This window comes from Protopterus annectens, chromosome 3.part1, assembly GCF_019279795.1.
Source record: "Protopterus annectens isolate FY-2018-M chromosome 3.part1, PAN1.0, whole genome shotgun sequence".
Taxonomy (NCBI): Eukaryota; Metazoa; Chordata; order Ceratodontiformes; family Protopteridae; genus Protopterus; species Protopterus annectens.
Genome location: NC_056732.1, coordinates 1,469,306,423 through 1,469,318,695, shown reverse-complemented (window position 1 = coordinate 1,469,318,695; position 12,273 = coordinate 1,469,306,423).

The following is a 12,273-nucleotide window of genomic DNA, read 5'->3' as shown; positions in this document are numbered from 1 at the left end:
GACTTCAGACATTTCTTAACAGTTCATGTGTCTGGATCACATTATTAGTTTTCTGCCTGACTGTTTGGACTATCCATTGCACCAATAATCTTCAGAAAGTGCCTAGCTGCAGTTATAGCTCATTGCAGGCTACAGGGTATCCACATTTTTCCTTACTTAGATGATTTTGTTATCTTTGCAGTCTTTTTCAAAGTGTCAGGAATATGTCTCTTTGTTAAGAGATCTCTTACATACATGGCCTTCAAGAGAACATTCAGAACCTCTTCTAGACAACCTCACACAGGGATTGTGTTCCTGAGATGTCAACTAAACACCTCGGTTCAAATATTTTTTCCCACAGGAAAAATAGATCTTTATTCAGAAATATTTCTAAGGTTTTCCACTCAGACTTTGGTCACTGCGAGGGGATATCTCAGGATTTGTGTCTCATGGCATCTATGATTCTCATGATACTACTGGGAAGACTCCATATGAGAAAGATACAGTAGTAGCTGAAATCTCTTTGAACCCAGCATCAGCACCCTTTATCTTTTCAGATCCCAGTACTGGAGTTTGACAGAAGACAAACCTTTTTGTGGAGACACAGATATCTTTAAATTCTGGTCTCTGCTTCTCCTTCTTTGCTCCAAAGCAATCAGTTAACACAGACCCTTTTGACTTTTCTTGGGTAGCAGTCACATGAGGGATAAAAGTGCAGGGGGTGTAGGACATCAAGTACAGATGCAAACACATAAGCATCAAGGAGATGTTTACTCTGATCAAGGCGCTCAACTCTCTGACCCATCATTGGTTCCCAGAACCTCTTCAAGTGGTTACAGCCAATACCACAGTCATCTGTACAATCAACAAGCAAGGGAGAACTAGGTTGTATTTCCTTTGCAGACTAGCCACCATGTTAGCTTAGGATATAGCTTCAGAACACTATCTCACTCTACAGGCATTCTGCATTTTGTCAGAGCAAAGCTGTGTGGCAGACAAGCTGAGCAGGGCCGGGGCAGACCCTCACAAATAGAAACTAGATCAAGAGATTTTCAAAGATTTGATTTGTTTGTGGGGAATGTCTCAATTAGACCTCTCTCCCCCTACTTTGAACAATCAACTGGCAAAATTCTGTTCCAGGCTTCTGTGCAAGAACGCCTGGAAGACAGATGCCTTTTTTTTTCTTTTCTTTTTGGATAGGAATGATCCTGTATGTCGTTCTACCTTTCAACTAAGATCTGGGGTAATTCTAAAGATTCAGAAAGAATCTCCTGGATGATTGTGGTGAATCCCTTCTGGTTCAGACAATCATGGTTTCCCCTTCTTTTGGAAATGGCCGGGGACAGTTACTACAAGCTTCCTCACAGAATGGATCTACTCACACAAGAACAGGGGTGTTTGATACACACCGACATCATTCATCTTCATTTGATTGCCTGGATGATAGGGTCTTACTTCCTTTTAGGCACCTGTTTTATGAGGACGTGCAGCAGATAGTAATGGAGGCAAGAAATCCTGCTACTAGAAAATCATATATTAGCAAATGGTAAAGTTTTTCTTCTTGGTGCCAACAACATAACCAGCACCCATTTAGGCCTAGTTGTTCTCTGCTTTTACAATATTTGTGAGAGTTACTATCCTGTGGCCTTTATTATTCCTCCATCAAGGTTAATTTCTTAGCCATTTCAGCATGTTTGCCCATGGATCCTCTTCTTTCGAGACAGTCTCATATCAAAATGTTCTTGAAAGGGGTTTTGCATAAGACACCTCCAAGTAAAATTGTGGCCCCCTCATGGGGATCATAATTTTGTGTTAGAGAAGCTAACACTTGCTCCAGTTGAACCAGCTAATCTGGCTGACTTGACGTTATTCACATGGAAAACAGTTTTACTGATTGCTCTGATCTCTGAAAGAGGGTATCTGAGTTACAAGCTCTTATGGTGAGTCAACTCTACCTCATTCCATAGGGACAGGGTTTCTTTGAAAACTACTAAATATGACAAATTTATTCCAGGCATGGTTATGGTCCGCTCTATCAGGGCCTTCGCTACAGCTATGGCTTTTTGGAAAGGGTTGGATTCTAGAAGTATTCTAGAAACTGCAGTTTGGTCCTCTGTGCATACTTTTACAAAGTACTATAAGCTTCTAAAAAGCACTATAAGCTTGATTCCTTCTGTAGGTGTAGCTTAGAGATCTCTTGGACTCTTCTCTTTCCACCTCCCAAATATAGTTAGCTAAGGCTACTGCAGCAGTGATCAATATGAAGAACATAGTACAGTTATGTAAGCTGAACTTACCATAACAGTAGATGTTACAGAAAAACACAAAGTTAGACTACTGAAGGAGGTCCCCACAAGTAAATCAAATGTGGAAAGAAAGAATGGATGCACCACCATGGATTACTTCAAAAACTTTAATAAAATAAAAAAATGTATAAAAGTTGGCTTTCAAAAGGATAAGCGCTTTTGGACGTAGCCTTCTTCAGATCTTATTTGAAAATGCCAAACGAAATCCGTTAAAAACATTTCAGTAACCAATCACATAAGAACAAATAGAACATTCAGCCAGTCAGCTAAAAATGAAAATCATCTAATATTGTAATCCAAAAACACTTGAGACCACCAATCAAAATTTTGAAATTGTGGCCAGTCATCAAAACCATAGAATATATTATATATGTCATTCTCTGTTTATCAGCCGATGCCAATGGTTCAGCCCACAGATCATTAAAATCAAATAGGAATAAAACATAACAGAAGCTCTTTAGATTTCCAATCACTTCTTTGAACGATTACACCAATCGCAATCCAGTAAAAAGGCAAAAAAAAAGGTATGGAGCGTGTTTTTTAGATTAGAACAGTAAAGGACCCTTTAAAAGTACTTTATGCTCTGGATATGTCAGTGATCTTGAGTATAATAATTGATCGATCTGAAAGATTCTTGAAAGTTAGAATTTCATCATTTGGAGTATTTGATTAAAGCAGCTTGTTTTCAATTGGTAGGCTTTTTTTCCTGGGCCTTCTGATAGGTGCAGATTTTGTATCAAATGACTGGAGGAAACTGGAGGCTTGGCCGCAGCTTGATTTTGATTTGCCGTGAGCTGATTTGATGTGAACCTACAATAGAGTGAATTGATTGGACGTTCACTAACATGAAAGACCTATGCTGTTAAGAGTCATGAACTAATGCTGCTTACTAGCTATTGGTGAGATTTTATTTTTACTGGCTCTCGATTGGTGTAATCGTTCAAAGTTGGGGGGAGGGATGGAAGGTGCCCTGAAACATTGGAAGCTGGCCAGTTGTTATATCCTTGGCCAGATATAACCCTTATAGCTAAGGTTACTGCAGCAGTGATCACTGGAACATTTACTGTCATGGTGAGCTCAACTTACACAACTGTACTTTCCTCCCTGACCCACACTGACATGTAGGGTTGCCAGTGCCACCCATCCTATTATCAACAGGATACTCATGGGTTGAGCTACCTTATCCCATCGCCCACTGTGCAAAGCAGTGGGACTTGAAAAGTCCCGCTTTTTGATAGCACTGAATCACTGTGGAAAAGCCGCAATTACTTCCAGCTTTTCTACTGCAATTCAGTTATGTCACCAACTCAGACCTGTAGGCAGAGCTATTCCCTGTTAGATCCGGGTGTTTTAAATTGTGCAGAAATTGTCTGCAATTCATGAAGAGGGTGAGGATTGGGGAGGAAGAGCCTACAAGGATTGCCACTTTTGAGCGGTTTGTTTTAGTGCTTCTACAGCTGTATGGAAGTAAGACTATTTGTTCTTTTTGTTTTCCTAACAGCCTAGCCAGACAGCCATCAGGCAAACAAGCTAGCCAGCCAATGATCCAGCTACAGAACCAGCCATCCATCCGGCAAGCAAGCAAGCTAGCCAGGTACAGAGTGAGCCATCCATTTATCCAGCCAGCTAGCCATTCATCCATCTATCATCCATCTATCAAGCCAATCATCCAGCAAGCTAGCCACTCCAGCAGCCAGCTACCCACTCCAGCATCCAACCAGCAGAAACCGGACATTCATTCATCCATCCAGCTAGCCACTCAAGCAGCCAGCCTGCTTGCCAGCTAGCCAGCCTGTCAGCTAGCCACTCCAGCAGCCAGCCAGTCAACTAGCAGCCAGCCTTGTACCCATAACTGCATCTCCTTCACCACATATTGGCCACTCTCCCATAACTCACTTTGGCCGCTTAAAAGATGGTGTAATAATTATATAAATTCTTTAAAAGATCGTTTTATAGGTATAAAGCAACACATTGTGACCATACTGTGAGCATCCTAGTTGAAATTATTAGTAAGCTGTCAGTAAGCGTTCCACGTTTTGCTGATTTGGTCAACTTTATGAGAGGTAGTGTTACACGTTTTGGGATGAAAGGTTGATAGTTGTGCAACAAATGTAAATAAATAACTTAAAGACAAAGATATTTCTTTGCTCTTTTAAATTACCAAAATCAAATATACCACGTTGCATATAAAATACATAAAACGGTAACCTTTACTACCTAACACTTTAACGGCCATTGACTTAATGCGGAACTTATTATACCTAGTGTGAGTTGCATCATGGTAGACGGAACTGCGCTATTGGAACCTCGTGTGCATTTGTTTACGATTGTCACCTCCGAATCCCTGGCAAAATGGGTGACGTGCTGAGGGTCTTAGAGCTTTATAGTGGCATTGGTGGGATGCATTATGCTCTAAAAGGTAAACGGATACTTAACTTAGTGTTGTTAATATAGTTTCATGTAGGACGTCTAAAATTCCTGACTTCCTGTTAACCATTCTTGTGTTTACTGAATGAGAAACAGTACTCTTTTCACTTGATAGCTGTACAACATTTTAGTATTACGAAGGCTATCCCGTGCTATTCTTTAATCACTTGTGTTAAGTACTTAGCTTATGTTTAGCAGTTAGCACTGAATAAAGTGATGACTGGTTTTTGACAAAAAGCAGCATACAGTTACGTGACAATGTTATTAGTGTACTGGGAATTTGTAACTTTTTCAGACACATATACATACACACGCTCTCCCAGTTTTAAAGAGTGGCATTATGATGTATTGGTATGTGAGCTTCTGAAGATCAGGAATAAACTTTGTTTATTCAAGAAGAAAAAATGCGAAACTTTTGCTGTCAGGAAGACCTTGTGGTCTGATGGAACATCTTTAGAGAAGTGTAGGAAGACGCAAACAGTAAAATTCTTATGTACAATGGGTAGCTGCAGAAAGTAGGGGCGTGCAGCAGTAGTTTGGTGTGCAGCATGTAGTGCTACAGGAACTAAAAGAAGATAAGACCTGGTTGTGGAAGAAATTTGTCTACCAGGAGAGTACTGCAGAGTAGAAAATTAATTGAGAAATGATATTCTAAGGAAGAATTTTTTTTTCAATAGCATTTATCTGACTGCAGTTTGCATATTATGGCAGTGCAATAATCTTTTGAAAAGCCTTGGTTAAGATTATCATTTACAAAGAGAAATTGTGTGTGGGGGTGGGTGATTTTTGGAGAGAAGAACTTTAGAGTGATAGCACATGTTTAAGGTCTCATGGAATGACCAAGAATCTGATGGAGTTCATAATCATCAACCCCCTTTTTTCCATTTTTCTACATGGAGTCAGGGTGTCGTTAACTGTTGCCATTTCTCTTGATTCAGTGCCACACTCCTGCCATCTTCAATACTCACGCCTAACTGTTGCAGATCAATCACACAATTCATCCACCTTTTTGCTGAGTGCCCTTGTTTCCTTTTATCTTCTTCCTGTATGTCCCAAATCTTCTTTACCAGATTGTCTTCTGCTTTTCTGCACATGTGCCTGAAACACCATAATCTGTCATGTTTGATCTTTTCTGCAATTGGAGGTACTTTGGCTTCTGTGTCCTCCTTTTTTCATCTCTCCCACAGTGTGCATCCTACCACCCATCTCAGGCTCTTTATTTCCATCACCTCTAGCTTCCTCATCTGCTCTGTCTTTACTGCCCAGGTTTTTGTATTATACGGTCTGTACTGCCCAGGTTTTTGTATTATACGGTAGTATTGATCACGCTACTGTTTTGTACACCTTACTTTTCTGCTTCTTTGACATTCTTCTGTCATACACTATACCTGACACATTATACCAGCTGGATGCAATGCAGCCCCTCTGATTCTAGCTTTGAACTCTTCATTCAGACTTCCCTCCTTGTCAACCACTCCTCTCATATACTTGAAACTGTTAACCTGTTCCACTATTTTCCCCTTCTATTTCCATTTTCAGCTTCTTCTGAACTCCACCATTTGCTGCCATTACAACTGTCTTATCTCAACTCATTTTCAAACTACGTACCTTCAGTTTTGCATTCCATTCCCCTATCCTTTGCTGAAGTTCTTGTTCAGAGTCTGCCTGTAATGCCACATTGTTTGCATACAGCAACTTTCTTGATCTGTTCCCTCTGACCTGTTTGCTAATGTAATCCATCACCAGTACGAACAGCAGTAGGATCAGAGCTGACCCCTTATGCCCACCCACTCCCTCTGTGACACCGAACACTGTTCTTACTTGAGTCGTTGGATCATTGTACGTAGCCTGCACTAATTCTACCAGTGTTTGTGTGACTTTGAACCACTTCTGGACTGCCCAGATCCACTTTCTTGGGACCTTGTCATATGATTTCTCCAAGTCTAGGAATGCCCAATTGAACTCTCTCTCCTCATCTCTAGCTTTTTCTCAGCTGTCACACTGCAAACATTGGGTCTATTGTGTTGCATCCTGATCTGAATCTGAACTGCTCATCTCCTATCTTTTTTTCTGTTCATTTATCAGTCACCCTGTTCATTTATCAGTCACCCTGTCCAGAATCTTCATGCAAGGTGATAGGAGTTTGATACCTCTGTACTGCTCACAGTTGTGAATATATCTCATCCACCATCTTTATCATAGTTGCTGAGACCTCATCCAAGCCTTCTGGTTTCCCTGACATCATTTTCATTCAGAAGCTGCAGGAAGTACTCCTTCTATCTGCCTCTGATGTTTTGAGGACTGGTGAGCAGGTTGTTGCTTGCATCCCATATGAAGAGTGCCTGACTATCTTTATCTCTCTGTCTTTTCCTTGCAACCTGATATAGTTTCTTTGTGCGACCTACTGAGTGACTCTCCATATGGAGAGTGCCTGATTATCTTTATCTCTCTATTTTTTCCTTGCAACCCGATATAGTTTCTTTATGCCACCTAGTGGCCCAGTAGTAGTAGTCCAGAAGTTGGTAAAGTGCCTCTAATACGCTGTTCTTTGTTATTGAAATTCCTTTCTTAGCCTCTTTGTCAGCCAGTGGGTATTCCTTCCTAACCTGGTCCATCTTTTCCATTTTCCTGCACTCCTTCTTTCATTTGATGGCTTCCTGGACTTCTGCATTCCATCAGCAGCTTTTCTTATGGACCTTATTTCTGCACCTGGCTCGGTAACATATCTGTTCTGTAGTCCTCACACATGCTGTTTTGAGGCGCTGCCATTCTTCTTCAGCTTCACCTATTTCCTCCTCTTAGGGTGCTAGAGCCTTGACTAATTCATTGACTGTTTGAACTGTTGTTTCTTCTCTTCAGTCAACTTCCAGGTCTTCAGCCTGTCTCTGTTGACCTTAGAATGTTCTCTGACCACTGCTTGTAGCTAATTGTGGCAACAACTGGTTTATGCTGTGGGCCTACTGTTTCACTGAGGATGACTTTGCAGTTACAGATTCTATCCAGTACCCTTTCCTTACTAGGAATAGGTCTACCTGAGTTGCATGTTGGCCACTCTTGTATGCGATCTTGTGACGGTATCACTTTCTGAACCATGTGTTGACTACTATCAAGCCATTTGCCAGACAGAAGTTAGAATGGCCTGTCCTTTTTTATTTCTGCTGCCCGACCCAGGCCATCCTCGTGTCCTGCTCTGTCTGTCCTGATATGTGCATTCAAGTCATCTGTTGTCAACATCAATTCATGTTATCCTACTTTATCTAATAAGTCCTGTAGCTGCTGTCTGTGTCTTCTCTTCATTGTCACAACCCTGCTGTGGGGCATAGGCTGAAATTAAGAATACTGCCTTATTAGGCTGGAATTGGATTGCTGTGAGTCTGTCACTAATTCTAATGACATCCCTCACTGCCTTCTGAAGCCTCTCTCACTATAGTCCCTACGTTGTTTCTATCCAGTCCTCCTGCTGAGTGGTAGATTCTGGATCTACAGCCAAGTGGCTTTGCTCTACTGCCCTTCCATCTTGTCTCTTTGATGCATAGGATGTAGCCTCATCCATATCATTATGCATACAAGCTCCATCTTGTCAGTGAAACTACATTGTGTAACGATTCATAGTTCATGTTTGGCAGGTTGATAGGTTTTATATCCAGTTTTCGATCAACAGAGCTATCCCACTTAACCCAGGCTTATTGACCTAGGGCTGCTGGGCTTTAAGACAGGCACACACTGGCCAATAGGGGAGCATACACCACTCTCACCATTAGCATGTGTCCCTGATGTATGTCTGAGTAGGCCATGTCCTCAATCCACGTATCACCAGCAGATACCCATTTCCATTCGACATTAGACAACATGAATGAATCCCCTCAAGCCATATTTTACAACATCGAGTGGCTAGGCTTGCTGTAGCATGCAGTCTGTGATCCATGTTCTGTCTTGAAGATACTGAGCACTACAGTAGATGTCCAAAGAAGTTGGTCTGTACAGCTCTTCCCCTTATTGAGCACCATGTAGAGACTGTGGTGCTGCCCACATTTCCATTCATTAGTGAGTTTAACATGGAAACACTCTGTATGTTTTTTGGAGGTGGGAAGAACCCCACAGACATAGGGAGAGAGAACATGCAACTCCAAATGGGCATTGACCGGAGGTCAGGAACAAATCTTGTGCATGATAAGACCTTATCCATCATGCCAATCCTTCTACTGTATGCATCATTTGGGGGAAGAATGAGTTTTCAGATATGTTGTGGATGATTATGAAATAAATGTGTGTTGATGTGGATGTCATGCCCTTCTGTAGTAGCACTGGTGTACAGTCAGTGGTTGTGGAATTATAATTGTTGTGGTAAGGCTGAAACATTTACAGTGGGCATGGAGAGAAAGATACAGATCCAGGGTGCAAATTTGTCAGAGTGGAGGTATAGGAAGCCATAGATGGAATAAATTGAGAATGTGTTTCCTGGAGTTCATATTCATAGCAAAACAGCTAGGCAATGAGACAGAGAAGGCTGTAATGGAGCAAGGGGAAGAGAAATAATGCAGAGAATAACTGATAAGGCTGTGGTGGGGGAACGGGAGGAGAAATAATGCAAGGAATGTTAACATGAATTTGCACGGTTAAGAGGCTAAGAAAGTCAGTAGTGAGAATATGGGTGATGTAGAAAGAAGTTATGTAGCAGAGTTTTGAAGTTAGAGCCCAATGTGGTTAATAACTTGCCTTCGATCCAGACACTAAAGTTAACTCAATTTACAATAGAACCTCTCAGTATTATGGAGAGTTTGGCCAATGCTTGCGTTATTTTCTCTTGTTACTTAAACACAGGATTATTATTAGACTTAATATACTTGCTTGGTGTGATCATCATGGAGGTTGAGCCGGTGGAAGTTAATCTGCTTTCATGATCAGCGCACAATATGGTTAATATTTGCTAATTTTAATACCTGGGTTGAAGGTAATTTAGATGAACTTACAGTAGAACTTGTCTGTATCACAGTGTTTCTTTGCTCATGTTATTTCATAGATGTATACTTGACTAACGACCACTAAGGCCCTTAAAAGTCTAGCCATGCAACCCAAATGTGACCCACAAATTTGATTTATTCGGGTGATATACTGACTGGCTCTGTTCATCAGAGACATAGGACCCAGACCCAGACCAGATGTGAATTTCAGATTACCAATCCATTAGTCCAAGTTGTGCTTAAATAGGGATAGGGAGGAACTCTGCATCACCTGGATGGTGAGACTGTCCCTGAGAATGGGAATTCTGTGAGAAACATGCGTCTCCCCACCATGTCCTATTTATGTTGTAAGCAAATTAGTTTTTTAATCTAGTAGTTCTGATTCTGTTTGCTTTGCGGATGTGCAAAAAATCAAAGCAGAGTTCAGGGATGCTTTGTATGCCAGGCAAAGACAACCTCTTAGAAGTTTGAATGATTCCGGGTAAACAGACAGGGATTTGAGGTGATCACTGTAGGACATTGTATGTACTTCCTGTATTCTTTTTGTAAGGAACCTTTGTGGATATTCCAGTTGATGCATGTGTCTGCTCAGGTACATACCGAAGGAGGCATTATACTCTGTGATGGGCCTAATGAGGGCAGAGTACAGTGGCATGATGACTTATCTGGACCTGGATGCTGTACCCTTACTTATAATTTGAGTAATATAGAAGCATTTTCTTACTACCTTGGACACATATTGGTTGAAGGCTAGGTTATTATCTACATGAGTTCCCGGATTCCTAACCAGTTAATCAACTTTTAGGTTCATAGGTAGGTACTAGGCTATTGGCCCAAGGGCCTATGTAAGCCTAGCCAGCAAGGTACCATAGCTTATGCCACCCAAGAAAGTTATTTTCCTGTGCCACTGTCCAGCAGAGACACAGAAGTGATCCCGGGGTGTATTTCCTATTTCCCATCCACTCATCAAGATTTTTCTTGAAGAGTGCTAATGAAGAACTTTGCTTGACAGAGATGGGTAGCTTGTTCCAGAGTATAGGAAGTTTCTGGGACAGGAATCTATCCCTCCAGTGTGTCCTGTTTATTGTGGTGACAAGGTTTAGGTCCCTAGAGCGTGTAACTTGGAGGGATTGGGATTTCTTTAGGTATAGCATGTCCAACAGCTCTGGGTTTGACATAGCTTTATATGTTAGGCAGAGATCACCTTGGAGTAGGCGATATGCTACGGAGTAAAGCTGGAGTTTTTTTGAGGCGGTCAGTGTAGGGCATTTGTTTGAGGCCAGTAATCCTCTTTGTGAGGTACTTCTGTGGCCTTTCCAGCTGCTGCAGATGTCTTGTGAGGTACATTCCAAAAGGGGCATTGTACTCTATAATGGGTCTAATCAGTGACGAGTAGAGGGGAACAATGACCTCTTTTTTTCCTGGATGAGAACCCTTTTATGATGAGGTGTGCCACGTAGAAGGACGTCCTGACTATTGTGGTGATGCGACTATCCAAAGGAGAGACTACTGTCCACCTGGGTCCCAAGGTCTCTTATCACACATTTGGTGTTAAGTAGATTGCTGCCTATGTGGTAGTCCATGGGTATAGATTTTTTACCAGAGGGGATGACACTGTACTTTTTGGCATTGAGCTTGAGGCCATGGCTCTGACACCGGGCATCTGTCTTAGTGAGGCCCTTCTGTAGGATGTCCACATCATTTGGGGACTTGACTATAGCTCCTAGTTTGCAGTCATCTGCAAACTTCATCAGCCAGAGGCCTTCTGTGTTAGCCTGTACTTCAGAGAAGTAGATACCAAACAGGAGTGGTCCCAGGACGGAACCCTGTGGCACTCCACTTGTCACTGCCTTGAGGTCAGACTTGGAGTCTGCAAATTTTAGAGTGTGGGTTCTGTCAGTGAGCCAGCTGGCAACCCATCTTGTGACGTAGGGATTTATACCTAGTTTAGTGAGTTTAGCTTATATAGTGTGTTTTATTGATGATGTAGTTACTCAGGGTGGCTGACTTCCCAAAAGGTACTGTAATGCATTTCTTGACATTGAGTTTTAAGCCATGGCTTTGGCACCAAGTGTTGCTGTATTAGACCTTCCTGAAGGGTGTCTTTAGGGACTTCAGGGACTGTTCCTAGTTTTAATCATCTGCAAACTTGGTTAGCCAGAGGCCTTTGACATTGGCTTTGACATCCGAGAAGTAGATGCCAAAGAACAGTGGGCCTAGCACAGAGTCCTGGAGGACTCCACTGGTGACCAGCTTCTTTGTGGAATTGACCTTACTGATTCTAATGTCCTGGGGTTCTATTAGTAAGCCATTTAGTTATCCCGCATGTTATAATGGGTTTAGACCTAGTTCATTAAGTTTGTTGACCCCAACTGGGGAATTGTATCAAATGCCTTAGCTAGATCTAGGTAGGCATTATGCATAGTTTTCACCTCATCCATTGCCTTGGTGATCTTTTTAAAGAAGTCCACCAGATTCAGTAAGCATGACCTTCCTTTGAGAAAGCCAGACTGGTATGGATCCAGTGTTTGGAGGTCTCCTATGTCCTTACTGATACTTTCCATGGCTTTGCAAATAAGACAAGTCAGACTATTGGTTCT